The sequence below is a fragment of the Lissotriton vulgaris genome, chromosome 2_1, assembly GCF_964263255.1.
Source record: "Lissotriton vulgaris chromosome 2_1, aLisVul1.2, whole genome shotgun sequence".
Classification (NCBI taxonomy): Eukaryota; Metazoa; Chordata; class Amphibia; order Caudata; family Salamandridae; genus Lissotriton; species Lissotriton vulgaris.
In genome coordinates, this window is record NC_141687.1 from 1942583197 (window position 1) to 1942598210 (window position 15014).

General features: G+C 51.1%; 1 long non-coding RNA gene across 1 annotated transcript in view; it reads left to right on the plus strand.

The window, feature by feature from the left end:
* Positions 1-15014, plus strand: part of LOC147733525 (uncharacterized) — a 368362-nt gene that overhangs the window by 257066 nt on the left and 96282 nt on the right. The window lies entirely within an intron of this gene.

The following is a 15014-nucleotide window of genomic DNA, read 5'->3' on the forward strand; positions in this document are numbered from 1 at the left end:
AGGTAATTATTGAGTGGATTAGAGAAATTTTTATTGGGTTCCCTCAATATTCCTAATACTAAAATGTGAGAAAACAAGCAGATTTAACATAATATCTGCCAGTCAGTAGGGTCAACATGTTTCAGCAATTGTGACTCTAAATATGTCACTACTTTCTTCAGGACCTAGATGTTAATGGCTACTGTACAAAAAGGAAAAATATCACCTGTATATTTTCTCAAATTTGTTCAATCTTCTCCCCTGTGATTAGTGAAGGGAAATAAAAAAACACGCAAATACAAGTGAGAACACAGTAGAATCGTAGAAAGGCATACACAATTTGTTTAGCCATGCGTTCTAGATACTTAGTTATATCTATAGAGATGGTCAAGATATCACCATTTTCTCAAAACTAGATTTTTAGCCACCTTACCTAATTAGTAGGAGGAATAGCATCACCCCACCTGGCTGCTAATCAGGTATGAGGAGCACCGCTCTAGTAAAAACACAAGACAAGACACCAAATGGCAACACATCTTTCACAGACTCAGTTCAGTATCAATATTTTATTCACTTTATGATGTAAAGTATTTGAGTGAAAAATAGATAAGGCGGCTCATAATCAGCCTCTTGTAGTGTTGATTCAACTTTACAAGTATGTCGTAGCGAGGCTTTTTTTAAGACATAAACCGGCATCAACAATTTGAACTGTTCGGTGAAGTATAATCACCAAACACATATTGCTCGCACAATGAAGACTAATCTAATGTATGTTCTTATCCGCGTTCAGCTTCGTAAATTAAGATGCGCGGGACTTGAAAATCGTTCTAGCGCATTTTTTCAAATACCAAGCCGGAGCTCGACTGTAGTAAGCTACGTGCTCGATCTTAATAATGATTAGCGAGCAAACGTTTCGCCCTTGCAGATTCTTTTTGCACATCCATTCGGGTTCCCAGCCGGAAACCAAAAATTATTGCATTGCGCACCAATTGGTCAACAACCATTACCCGGCTCTCACCTTCCAGTCGGTACACCAGGCGTCCCTCTGGGCAATCTGGGGGGGCGCCGGTGTACTGCCAAAGCGCCATTTTGATCTTCTCAATGTCACGTGACATTTCGAGCACGTGACTTAGGAGACTGCAAACCAAACCCAGAATCATGGGAATTGTAGTTTTACAGACAATGTGAATAGATCTTGTAAGTGTCACGTGACAATTCGGTCATGTGACTTCAAGAGCTACAAATCAAACTTAAAGATATGGGAATTGTAGTTTCGACTAAGCTTAAATAACACTCCTTGTTAGAGTGGTAGTTTCTTTTAAGGTTTAAATTTAGTAATTCTTCATTCTAGTTTACCGATATGCGTGTTTGGTAAAATTAAAGCGCATTATTGGTAACCAGTATTGTTATCTATGTAAGACTCAATACATCATACAGTGCATCTTTATTACAACCAATTTGTCTTACACAAAAACTAAGCCTACCGGATAAGTAGTGCTATAGAGAGAATCACTCTTGGTTAAGAACTAAAACTTAAAAAGGGGTAGCAGATTCTGTGTACCAATAGTCTATTTGACTGCTTTTGTTGAGCATGTATCATAGATGTTTATAGTGACATCCATGGAATGTCTTCATTTAAACCCATTTTGTTACTATTCAAACGATAGATCCACTTTTGTTCTCGTCTAAAGAGGTAATTTGATACATCAACAACATGTTCTGGTATCATTGGTTGTTCTAAAACAGTCCTTTGGAAGTCGTTGGGACCATGGCTTTTTTCTAAAAAATGTGCCATTAGTCTTGTTGCTTGTCTCCAACAGCGTATGGTGCTTTTATGCTCTGATATTCTTACTTTTATGCGCCTGGTCGTCATGCCGACGTAGCGTAGTTGGCACGGGCAGGTAATCAAGTATATAAGGTTTTCACTATTACAATTGGTGAATCTGCGTTGCTCCCATGCTCTGCTGGTACCAATATCAATAGAGGTAGATTTAAAAGTCTGGGGATAGGCAGCACAAGTGCCGCAAGGATGATGACCTACTACTGCAGGTAGATCCCAGAGTGTCCCTATCTAACGAGGTGTTTTGATTTTAGGTCTTGTGTGGACTAATTTATCTTTGAGATTTGGTCCCCTTTTGAAAGCAAAGAGAGGTTGTGCTATTTGGTCTCCTCCTGTGTTAAGAATGGACCAATGCTTATATACAATTTTTTGAAGCTCATTGGATCTTATATTGAAAGTATTCACAAAAGTCAATCGGTCCATTTTCTCTTTTTCTTGTTGTTGTTCCAACAGCGCCTCACGGTTGTTGTTAGAGGCGCGTTTTTTTGATTGACGGATCACCTTCTTGGGATAACCTCTATCCAGTAGTTGTTCTTCTAGATTGGAGGCATGTTTTTCAAAGCTTGATTTGTCAGAGCAATTTCGTTGAACTCTTAAAAATTGCCCAAATGGCAAATTATTCCTCAGTGATCTTGGATGACAGCTGTCATAGCTAAGAAGGGAATTGCGAGCCATCGGTTTCTTGTACAATTCTGAGTGTAGCCCATCTGGTTTCACTATGATCAGAAGATCTAGAAAAGGCAATTCAAATTTATTGTGTTCAACTGTAAATCTCAAATACGGATTCTGAACATTGAGCCACTGGTGAAAAAGCAAGAGATTGTCCAATGTTCCATGCCAGGTTACAAAAATGTCATCAATATATCGCTTCCATGTGTGAAGCGACTGATGAAATGGATTATTAGAACTAGGCGCTGCTTCCAAAAATGATTTCTTCAGACCTAAAGAGGACTTGAATTTTGGTGTTTCCAATGTTAAGGAGGTCTTGCTTATAGTGAGTATTACTACTCCAGGCAGCATGAGGAGGTTTGTAAAGTAGGTTGGTCTGTAGTAGTGTAAGTTTTTGAAGGTGATGCATCCTATATTGAACTTGATGTGCACCTTGAGTGGATGGTAAATGAGGTCTCTTAGAATGGGGATATATGGTTTCTCTTATATTAGTCCGGCAGTGGAGTAGAAAATGGCTTTGAGAGGAATCAATGTTTATGTGGTAATTCCTGCATCAATTCATGAGATGTTCAAGGCATGTGCTGCTGATCTTAGGTGATAGGAAGAGAGAAGTTGTTTGATTTTCTGATGTTGATGAAGGTGGAAGTTGGCACGTTGTGCTATTTTGAGCACTTGTGCAGGCCACGTGAAAGAGAGGAGTTCAGTATGAAACCTAGAGATTTGATTGTGGTACTCTTTGCTAGGTTAAACCCCAACAAGGACAGCTGAATGAGCCAAGTTGGATCGAATTTGGAGGAGGATTTGTGAGAGATTAAGAGGAATTCTACTTTCAATGCATTCAGTTTCATACAATGTGCAACTCTCTATTCCTGATTTATATCCAGTCCTTTTGATAGGGTTGGTAAGTCTTGTACCGAGGATAGGTTTATATATAGATGTGTGCAATCAGCCTATTGGTGAAGGTTTATGAAAATGTTGTTTAGAAGCAGCTTTAGAAGTTCGATGTAATGGTTGAATAGAACCTGGGAGAGAGTGAAGCCTTACTGAATGCTACTGGTCATGTTTTGTCTTACTGACCTTTAACTAAATGTTTTGAGCTATGGCTGCCCATTGAGGAATGTGTAAAACCAGCTCAGTACCTTAGTGTCCCTGAATCCCATTCTAAGTTACAGGATCTTGAGGAGGAGAGTGTGATCAACTGTATCAAAAGCCACTGATAGGTCTAAAAGTATCAGAAGGCAGACTTCATCTTCGCTGACGATGTGGTATAAATTGTGTTGGATTTTCAAGGTGTTCTTTTCAATGCTGTTGCCAGAAGTCACATTGGATATTGAAGAGTAAGGGGCTGATTTATTTCTTGGTGGATGGAGTAAATACGGTCACCATGGCAGAGTACTTTACTCCCGCCCTTGCAAGGATACTCAGCCTTACGTATTTAGTGATGTCCACTTGTATTTTCAGGAACCACTGTCACAGTGGGTACTGGAAATGCCAGGAACCACTGTCTCAGTGGTTCCTGGAAATGCACTGTAATATTGACAGGTACTCTGCAAACATGACAAAGCCATACATCAACCGTAAAACTTTTTTTTCATTTTAAAAAGAAAATCTCACTTTGGGAACAGCGGCATGGTGGTGCCAGGCAGTGAAAACTGGCCAGGTGTCTGCTCACTCTAAATCGAGCAGGTGGACACATGGCTAAAACTCCGACCTCCTTACTAAGTTGGGCCGATGAAAGTATTCTTTTTCTCCAACATTTAAGTGAGCTCATTGTTGCTTACATGTTCATTTAGCTGGAGTACAAAATATTTTTCAATAGCTTTTTCTAATTAGGAGACGTTGCTGATGGTTCTGAAATTTGGGTGTAAGTTGTATCTGTCCGTGTTTTAGATTGTTGAGATAGAAATGTGTTGATTAGCATGAGCCAGATTGGTACAAATATGTTGAAGTTCTCTTTGATTGTTGTGGGTGGTATTGAATATCTGAAGAATAGGGTAGGTCACATTTCTTTCATTTTTTAGAGAGATCATCTGTACTGTGATTCTGAAACAAGTTTTGTGGTGATTGTTTTTGGTGGTAAAGATAGGTAGTGAGAAAGATTTACTAGAGGGAACTCTGTTCCGTTTCGTGACATTGCTGGAGAAAAATGAAAGAAAACTGTTGCATTTTATAGTAAATTTAGAGGTAGTCTTGCTCTTCCTGAGTGTCATGCTGTCTTTAATAATATTGAATACGGTACAAGATAGGTCATGAGTGAGAGATCATACCAAATCTAATGCAAAATTCTCAAATTTATGTGAATTACATAACAATTTGAATGTCACCAAACCTAAAGACTGCATCACTTGAATATCCTTCAAACAATGGAGGCTGCAGCAGCACGTAGTACGATACAGACATTTTGAAGTCTAGTAAGCTCCACTCCCCACCCACAAGATAGTACTTCAGGTATTATTGAAAACCTGTTGTTGAGAATCATGTTTTATTCTGTAAAGGAGATGTATGAAAGTGGATTATTATTTGGGATAGGTGGCTACACACCGCAAGGAATAATAACAGTCCTTTTCAGGGTGTAGGTGCCAAAAAGTCACTAAATTATCCTGAGCTGAACCCCTTGGTAGTTATGCCACAGAGCAGAGAGGAATAGGTTAGAGCAATATAGCATGCAGGTATTGGTCCTGAGCAGAATTTAAATAAAAATTACTCCGTAATTCATGTGATTTTGGGAATTTCGCATTACGCTTTTTACACAAAATTCTTAAAATTAGAACATCCTGTCACTTTGTGTAGTTATGCACCATTCGCATAGACAACTTACAACATAACATATGCTCTATTCTCATTGGAGCAACAGAACACAAACTGCTGTTGTTCGCAGTGGATTTGTTCAAATGTATACTCACTCCAAAAATTGATGCAAAGACGCATTTTGCACAAAAATATTGTGCAAAAAGAATGCTTTGCATTTATTATAATCATGCATAATTTTGTCCGAAGTTTGCACATTTTTGCAGAACTCTAGTACCAAAACAGTAATAAAGTCAAAATATGAAGTTATAAAAATTCCAAACTGAATTAAAAAATAGAGTAACATTTATAAACCAGAATGTCATCAGAGTTGCAGAAATACATAAGGGGGACTGAAGTTATGATTTTTAAAGTTTTGAGTAGTAATAGTGGTTAAAAAACACTAAACATGAATGATAGTCTATGGAATCAGTAGACAAGGACCTAGGCGTGATTTGAGGGTGACCACAATGGAGCAGTGGTCAGATACACCCAGTGGATTAGTCCCACTAAAAGTCTAAAAGTAAAAAAGTTCTAAAATGTTTCTAAGTGTTAAAACGTTTCTTAGTGTTACTTCAGAAAGGGACTATGTCACTTTTGTTCAAATCTGTTTTTATTGTGAACACAGCGATAAGCCTACAACCCCGTATCGGGGCCGGCCGCGCAGAGAAAAGCCAGTAGGTATAACTAACCAGGGGAGGTAGAACCATTAACACTGCGCCCTGCCTACAACCCCCGGAGGGGGCCGGCCGCATGGCTTAGGGGCGAATACAGCAAGAGGCGGCCATATGCTGGCAATGTATCGTTGTGCGGGGGAGGCGCGTATGTGAGGGAGAGCAATGGTGTCACATTTTCAAAGGCCCAACAGGGACCAAACTGCCCCAAAGAGGAGCGGAAGCCAGAGTGGCAAGCAGGAAAGAAGAAAAAGTCGGAAGAGGAGTGAGCAGTGGCGGGGCGAAGAGGGGTCAGAGGGGTGTGTCTGCGGTCGCCGATAGGAGATATAAAACGCAAATCAGCACTGGGGGAAGCGCCTAAGAGCCTAGTCTGCTCGGGTCAGCAGGGATGAGGGCGTCCTCGAACAATTGCAGAGCGCGAAGCCTGGGGGGCATGTGGCGGGCATAGCTGATGGAGCACAGGTGACGCACGAGAGGTTCCCACACTGCCTTGAAGCGTACCCCCCTCGATTGTATCCGCGCCGTGAGCAGCTCCATAGTCAGGACCTGCCAGAGGCGCACGAACCAGGATGCTATCGGCGGTGCCTCAGCCCGCTTCCAGTACAGAGCAATGAGTTGCTTGGCAGCGCCTAACATGTGAAGGGTGAGGATCCAGTCGCTGCGCGTGAGGGCCCTAAGTGTGGGGGGTCGAATGCCCAGCAGGAGCGTGCAAACCTCTTCAGGGAGGGGAAAACCCAACATCTTCTTAATGTGACTAAGGACCTCCTTCCAAAAGACAGCTAGGGTAGGGCACGACCACCAGATGTGTACGAAGTCACCAGTCGCAGTGCCACACCTCCAGCACAGCGGCGAGGAAGTGAGGAACATTTTGCTGAGTCTCAGGGGGGTGTAGTACCATTGCGTTAGCATCTTGTACCTCTGCGGGGTGCTGCGGTAGGTTTTGGGGATGTCGTTCCAGAGCCGAGTCCATTGAGATGGCGTGATATCAGCGCCAGTCGCCGATTGCCACTGCCTCTGGTAGGGATGCGCGGGCGGAGTGGTGGGGTGTTGCAGGATGTTGTAAATCTGGGAGATGAGCCGTTTCAGTCCCCCGAGGGAGCGTGCCAACTTCTCAAATGGAGTATATGCCCTGGTAGCAGCCTGATACATGTCGTCTCCCGAGACCCAGTGGCGCAGCTGCGCATACTGTAAGCTGGCGGTTAAAGGGGGGCTAAATTCTTCCCTGCAGGCCAGCCATGATTTAGGCGACCCACCAAGAAAAAGATCTCCTGCAACCCTGCAGTCTCCTTGTGTCCAGCTCTCGAAAGCTCGGGTCTGGGCAGCAGGGGGAAAGTGTGGGTTACCTGCAATGGGGGTGTGTGGAGAGGGGAACGTGGTTAGACCCTTGGACACTGCCACTCTGTCCCATACTTCAAGAACCGTCCTCGTGGGGACCGCCATATATGCACTTCTGGAACGCGCCACACGCGGTAACCAAGGCAGGTCCCATATGGTGCGCCCCGTGACCACTCGGTCCATGTGGAACCAGTGCTTGTCGCTTTCGCGTGCACCCCATTCTATCACGAACCGGAGATGCGCCGCCCAATAGTAGTGGAGAAGATTCGGGCAGGCGAGGCCACCCCTGTCTCTCGGTTCCATGAGGACTTTCTGCGAGAACCGGGGTCGTTTGCCCCCCCATATGAAGGACGTGAGGTCGCGTTGGAGGTTCCTGATGCAGTGAATCGGGATCGGGGTGGGGAGGCACTGGAAAACATACAGAATGCGGGGGAGGACCGACATCTTGACCGCATTGAGCCGCCCCAGCCAGGAAATCATCAAGGGTTTCCATTTCCGCAGGTCCGCCAGGACTTCCTTGCGGCAAGAGGCCCAGTTCCTCGAGGACCACGAGTCAAGGTGGGGTGTGAGGTCCAGACCCAGGTATTTAATGTGTGCATCCACCCAACGGTAGGGCGGGACCCCCTTCAGGAAGGAGACCTCCTCCTCGGGATGGTGAGGTTAAGCGCCCAAGATTTGGTGTGGTTAATTTTAAGGCCGGACGCCTGCTCAAACAGTGAGAGGACTTCGTGCACCACTGGGAGGGAGACCCGAGGGTTCGTAAGAGTAAGAATCAGATTGTCCGCAAACAGCGCTACCTTGTTAGTGCGCCCCCCGTGGGGGATGCCATGAATGTCAGGAGCGCGCCTAATCAGCTCCGCCAGCGGCTCAACCGCTAGGGCGAACAGGAGCGGCGAAAGCGGGCATCCCTGCCTCGTGCCCCTGTGAATCGAGAGCGGCGATGTCAGTTGGCCGTTGACCCGAATTCTGGCCTGTGGCCCAAGGTAAGGGGCCATGCATCTGGAGATCATGTTAGGGCCAAGACCTAGTTTCTCGAGGACCGCCCGCAGGAAGGCCCAGTCGACCCGGTCGAAGGCCTTTTCTGCGTCCAGCGAGAGGAGGCAGGCCGGGATTTTCCAATGGTGCACCTTTCCCACTAAGTGTGCCAGCCTGCGAACATTGTCGGCTCCCTGGCGGTCCCGTATAAATCCCACCTGGTCCGGGTTCACCAATCCCGGCATGTGCGGGTCCAGCCGTTTGGCCAGGATCTTAGTGTAGATCTTGAGATCGGTGTTAAGGAGGGCGATGGGGGGGTAGGAGGCACATAGGTCGGGATCCTTCCCAGGTTTGGGGATCAGGGCAATTTCCGCCAGGCCCATATCGGGGGACGGGCCAGTGGTGTCAGAGAAGGAGCTGTAGAGCCGCAGCAGATGCGGGCGGAGCTGGGTCAGGAACAGGCGATAGAAGGCCAACGGCAGGCCGTCCGGCCCCGGGGTTTTCCCCACGGGGAGGTCTTTGACAGCTTCCGTTATTTCCTCCTCCTGCAAGGGGCCCTCTAGCGTGGCTGTACACGCCGGGGACAGTGGAGACCCCTCGAAATCCGCGAGAACGGCCTCCCGTGCCTCCGCAGAGGTGGGCTCCTCAGCATACAGAGAGGAGTAGTAATCGACAAATGCGGCCTGTTTGGCCTTCTCAGAGGTGGCACAGGTGCCATCCTGCCGCTTGACATTGGCGATGTGGGCCCTAGCGGCACGTGCCCGCAGCCTGCCGGCCAGTAGGCGACCAACCTTGTCCCCTCCCTCGTAATATCATTGCTTGAGCGCTAGCAGGGAGTGCTCCGCCTTGTTGGTGCGCAGAGTGCGGAGTTGCCCCCTGAGATTGGCGAGAGTTCTCTTTGTCGCCCGTGAGGGGGAGTCCCGGTCTCGGGCCTCCGCCAGCTTGATCTCGCTAGCCAGGTCGGTTTCCATCTTGAACGCCTCCTTCCTCCGCGCCACCGCCAGGGAGGTGATGTGGCCCCGAATGGTGGCCTTGAAGGCATCCCAGACCGTGTGAAAGGGCAGGTCAGGGGTGTCGTTAACGGTGAAATACGAGTCTATGGCATCACGGATGCTGGCGACGTCATCCGGGTCCCGAAGGACCCTCGGCGGGAGCACCCATCTGCGTTCACGAGTGGCACGGGCCAGGGGGTCCTGCAGCAAAAGCTCCACGTGAGCGTGGTCCGACAGGGAGATGTCGGATATAGCGGCAGCTAAGGAGTCTCGGGCCAATTCAAGGGAGGTGAAGAGATAGTCGATTCGGGAGTATGTCCGATGGGAATGTGAATAGAAGGAGTAGTCTCGGGCCCCCGGGTTGTGGTAGCGCCACACGTCCACGAGTCCCAGGTCTGTAAGCTGCGTTCTAAGGGTAGAGGACATTGCTCCCGCGCCGTTAAAGGGGGCTCCCGCACGATCTAGCTCGGGGTCCCAAACAAGATTGAAGTCTCCGCCCAGGATCACATTAGCGTCGCCCGATGGGAACTGATCCCGCAGAAGTGTCTGGAGGTACTTGTCCTGCGACTGGTTGGGCGCATACACACATCCTAGAGTGAACTGTGCACAGCCCATCTGTACCGTGGCTCGGAGGAAACGCCCGTCAGCGCTTTTGAAGGGTTTCACGGATCCCCGCCTAATGCCAGCCCTGCAGAGGATTGCCACCCCCGCTGTCTTGGTGTCAGAGGATGCCCAGAACTGTGTGGGGTATCTAGGGTGCGCCATGCGTTTGATGTCACCCCTGAGAAGGTGTGTCTCCTGGAGGAGGATAATGTCAGGGGAGTGGTGTAGGAGGTAGCGCCATATCTGCTTCCGCTTGTTGGGGGAGTTGAGCCCTTTGACGTTGAGGGAAAGGACCTTCAAGGGTGTAGGGATGTTCGCTGTCATAGCACTAAGGGGGAGTGGAGTTGCGCAAGACCCAGCCTAGCAGACCCCCCCGCAGACAGGACAGCGGCAGCCTCATCGCGCCTCCAGCGCGCCAACCCCTGCAGGACCCACCATGCCACCCCTCCGCAAGCGCGGGGAGAGAATAATAAGAGAGGGTTGTGTAAGAGAAAAGTAGGAAGAGGAGAGAGAGAAAAAAGAGAAAAGGCGCAGAGAAGAAACAGAACCAAAACAGGCCAACAGGGCCAGTGTGCAGTGTCCCAGGTACCGGACATCCTCTACCCGAGGGTTTGGACGAACTCAGGAATGTCACTTCCTACGGGACAAAGGGAGGGAGCGGAGATCTGGGTGAGTGTAATGAAATCAAGTCATCTCAGAGCCCATCCACCCCGCTGCCTCAAGATAGTCCGGGGGTGCGTCGGGCCGTGGGGTCCACATGGTCTGGTCAGGCGCCCATGGGGCGCTGGGGCTCAGTGATGCGGTACATGGCCTGGAGGAGGCAAAGGGTGTCGTCCATTCCTTCTGACCCACGCGGGGGGGGGAAAGCCACGGATGTGGCCCGCCAGTGAGAGGGGGAGCCCCTCCCCCAAGAACAGTGGGGTTAGGTCACCATGGCGCATGAGGACAAATCCAAGTGCCCAGTGGGCGAGCGTGTGCTCAGGGTAGCTTGAGTCACAATAGCAATGGTCAGCGGCCTTCCGGAGTCGAGGGGCGATCCCCACCCTCAGAGCCAGAAGCGAGAAGTTGGGAGGCCTGCTCCTCGCGGTCGCCCTCAAGGGAGCGGATGTGTGCGATGATGTCCTGCTTGGTCTGTGAGGCAGAGAGTGCGTCCACCGGAGGGGACCGTCGACGTTTGCGCACAGTGGACAATTCTGAGCGTGGAGGGGCCTTCTCCGAGCGGGGAGGGCGAGTTGGACTGTGATCCGGGGACTCCAGCATGCCTAGCAGTTGTGCCGCTTCTCAGTAGGACCTGAGTGCCCTGCGCTTGCCCTCCCACCTGAAGATGAGAGCAAAAGGATGGCCCCACTGATAAGAGATGGTGAGGGTCCGGAGCCTCTCTGTGATCGGGCGGAAGACCTTTCGTCTATGGAGTGTGGTGGGGGCTAAGTCCTGGAAGATCTGGATCTTGTGGCCTTCGTACCGCAGGTCTGGGTTGTCCCTAGCCGCCTTCAAAATGGCCTCCTTCTCAGTGAAGTAATGGAGTCTGGTGACGATGTCGGGCAGGAGGCCCGCTTTTCCTCCCGCTCCAAAGACTCGGTGTGCGCGGTCGAGGCGCGGCGGGGGGGCGTCTTCCTCGCCCCACACCGCTTGCAGGAGCAGGGCCACATAGGCCATGGTATTAGTCCCCTCTTCTCCAAGTGGCACACCCCTTATGCGGAGGTTGTTGCGGCGTCCCCTGTTTTCCAGGTCCTCCTGCTTGATCTGGAGCTGGATATGTTGTTCTTCAAGGGTCGCCACTCTCTGCCAGATCTGCTCTAGGTCTTCGGTGCGGGAGTCGACCGTTTTTTCCAGGCCGTCGACCCGGTCGCTGAGGTCGGTGACTTCCTTGCGCAGTTCTTTGACGCAAGTGTGGACCTCCGTCCTGAGGGACCCAATCTCAGTCTTTAGATCAGCCATGAAGGAGGACATGAAGGCCTGTGTCACCGGTGGAGAGTCGGCTGGCGGTGGGGGTTTCCCCCCTGATGATTAGGGGGGCCCCCGGAGGATGATGGCGAGCCCGCCTTGCCCCACATGGAAGCCACTGATGCTCCTCTGGTCGTCGTGGGCGGGGGGTCCGGCTTGTTCCCCTTGCCGCGGGTCATGGTCCACTCAGGGTGTCAAAGGGCAGTGGGGGGCAGGGTCAGGTACCGCGCACGGCCCCTGGTCTGTGGTGGGGGATATTCTGAGGGAGGCCGCGCTGGCGCCTCTGTGATCTAGCTGCCCGGGTCCCACGATCTGGGGCTCAAGACCACGAGGTAGGAGATGGCGGTGCACGCCGCGGCCCTCACAAGTCCGAAGCCGGATCAGCCCGCTGACAGAACGCGGGACGCACTCAAGCAGGAGAAGTCCAGGATGTGGAGGGGCCGCTGGAGCGGGGGTAGATGGCGCAGCCGGGGAGGCAAGGTAGCGTGTAGGCAGGGGAGGGGTCAGGGAGGCGATGGCAGCAGGTGTTCCACGGCAGGCAGGGCCTGGGGCATACAGGCGGAGGGCCTCCGATGGCTCGTGGCGTGGCGCAGTCTCCCGGTCCCGCCTGGGTCAGGGCCTACCCCCAGCGCGGCGCCCAGCCGGCCCCGCAGCAGCAGCCGAGGAGTGTCCCGGAGGGCCCCCCTGGGTGTCCCAGCGTCCCAGCAGCAAGAAGCCCAGTGTCAGGGGGTAGAAGATGACGGAGGCCCCCGGGGTCCCTGTATGCTCGCGGCAGGGTCGTCCAATCTGTAGCCCACCAGGCTCGGCAGGGCTGGGCTGTAGCGGAGAGGCGGCCAGGGGATGTGTCCTGTAGAGCTGGGGCCCACCAAGGCTCAGGTCTCGCCAACACGCAGCATCTGGTCCGCTCCCCAGACCGCTGCCTATGTGCAAAGGGCAGCAGGGAGCACTCAGGTAGGGGTCGTCTGCACGTGGGAGCCGGTCCTCCACCGAGGGGGGAAGATGGCGGGCAGACCAACGATCGGGCCCCGCTATCGCCGGGCCCCTCCGGGAAATGGCAGGGGGGGGGGCGACGCGCTGCAGCTCACCAGATGGGTCCAACGACGGGCGATGGAGCCGTGACCAGGGCTCTTGGGCAGGGGGCCGCCGGCGACCCCTCCGGTCTGGGCCTGCTGTTCCCGCCAAAGCCGGGGGCTCTCGTAGACGCGGCGTCCAGGCCGCTGCTGTGTGCCCCGTTGGTGGCAGCCCGGCTCCGGCAGCTTCGGCGCATCTCAGCTGGTGACAGGCTGGTTCCGCTGATGGAGTGGAGCCGCAGGTGGGATCAGGGGTGCTCCGGAGCCTCACCCGGGTCCCAATGCCGGTCCTCTCCTTGGGAGCCAGTCCAGACGTCTCGGCAGCGGACCCCGCGGCAAGATGGCGGCCAGCGGCCGATCGCGGGGATCCCGGAGCTTAGTGCTGCGACCGCGGGATTTCTCACAGCCGCGGCTCGCCGCCAGGAAGGATCACTAGCAGGGTCGGCGGTGCACAGGGGGTCCCCAGGAGTGGATGCCCCCCGAAACTACGCTGAAACAGGCTTAATAGAGCAGCGGGGCGACGGAGCTCGCTCGAGACACGTCTGCTCACATCGCTGTCTCGGCCATGCCCCGACTATGTCACTTTTTAAGAAAAACGTTTAAATTTTTTATAAGTTGCAATGCAGAATGGTACTAAGTCACTATTTGATAAGAAAAATCCTATCCACAAATGACACTGCTGAAATTATAGCATGACATATAACATGATACCTGAAGCAAGTTGGTCTAACTTGCACTCTTGTGGAGATTCTCACAGAAACATTTGTAACTCCCAACACAGAATCGATCAATCAATTATTACTGGTTAGAGTTGTCAAACATCCATGTTTTAGGTCATCCTCAAACTTCTGTAGGGGGTGTGTGCAGTCCGAAGGTGGAGTGGGAGGCCACTCCAGGTCTTGGTGGCGAGGTAGGAGAAGGTACGGCCACAGATTCTGCTTTTGTGGAAGCTGTGCATGGGGGCGAGGGAGAGGGAGGGGGGGAGAAGTTGTTAGCCGCATTGGTGGAAGTTCAGTCTGTGGTTGAGGTAGGCTGGCCCTTTGTTGTGCAGAGACTTGTAGGTATAGGTCAGCAGTTTAAACTGGTACCTTTTTTGAACAGGGAGGCAGTGGAGCGCTCTGAGGTGGGGGTGATGTGGGCTCCTGTCAGGAGGTTGAGGATGAGCCTGGCTGCAGCATTCTGGATGCTTGGCAGTCTGATCTGTAGTTGTGAAGCGATGCCCACATAGAGGGAGTTTCCTTAGTTCTGGTGGCTGGTGAGGAGGGCTTGAGTGATGGTGTGTCTGGTGGTGATGTGCAGCCATTCAAAAATATTTTCTGGATCATTCAGAGGGTGAGGAATTAGGATGAGGAGACAGTGCTTATCTGCTTTTTTATAGTGAACTTGTTGAGTGTAATGCTGAGGTTTCTGGCATGGTCTTTGGGAGTAGGCGAGGGGCCCAGTTCCGCTACCAACCAGGAGTCATCCCATGGGGAGGTGTTGCTCCCAAAGAAGAGTACCTCTGTTTTGTTGGTGTTGAGTTTAAGTCATTTGTTTTGCATCCTGCTGGGTACGCTGGTCATGCATCTGTTGAAATTGGCTTTGGTGTTATTGGGTTTTGAGGGTAGGGAGAGAATGAGCTGAGTTTTGTCAGCGTATGATATGATGTTCATACCACAGGATTTGACCAGTATGTCCACGGGCCCCTGTATGTGTTACACAGGGTTCCACGCAGTGAGGACCCTTGGGGAATGCCACAAATTATGTTTGCCTGAGATGTAAGGCGAGAGGCCGACGCTCTGTGTTCTTGCGGTGAGGAAGGAAGCAATCCATTTAAGGAATTTCATTGGATCCCCATCTGATGGAGTCCGTATAGGAGGGTGTTGTGTGACAGGGTGTCAAAGGCTGCAGAGAGGTCAAGAAGGATCAGGGCTGTGGTCTCTCCCTGGTTTAGGAGAGATCGGATGTCATCTGTGGATCTGATTAGGGCAGTTCTGTGCTCTGGTTAGCACAGAATCCTGATTGGGATGGATCCAGGAGGTTGTTTATCTCTAGGTGATTGGAGAGTTGGCTGTTTCTTACTATCTCCGGGACTTTAGCTGGGAACGAGAGCAGGGAGATAGGCTGGTAGTTCTTGAGTTCTTCAGGGTCAGCTGTAGTTTTTTTT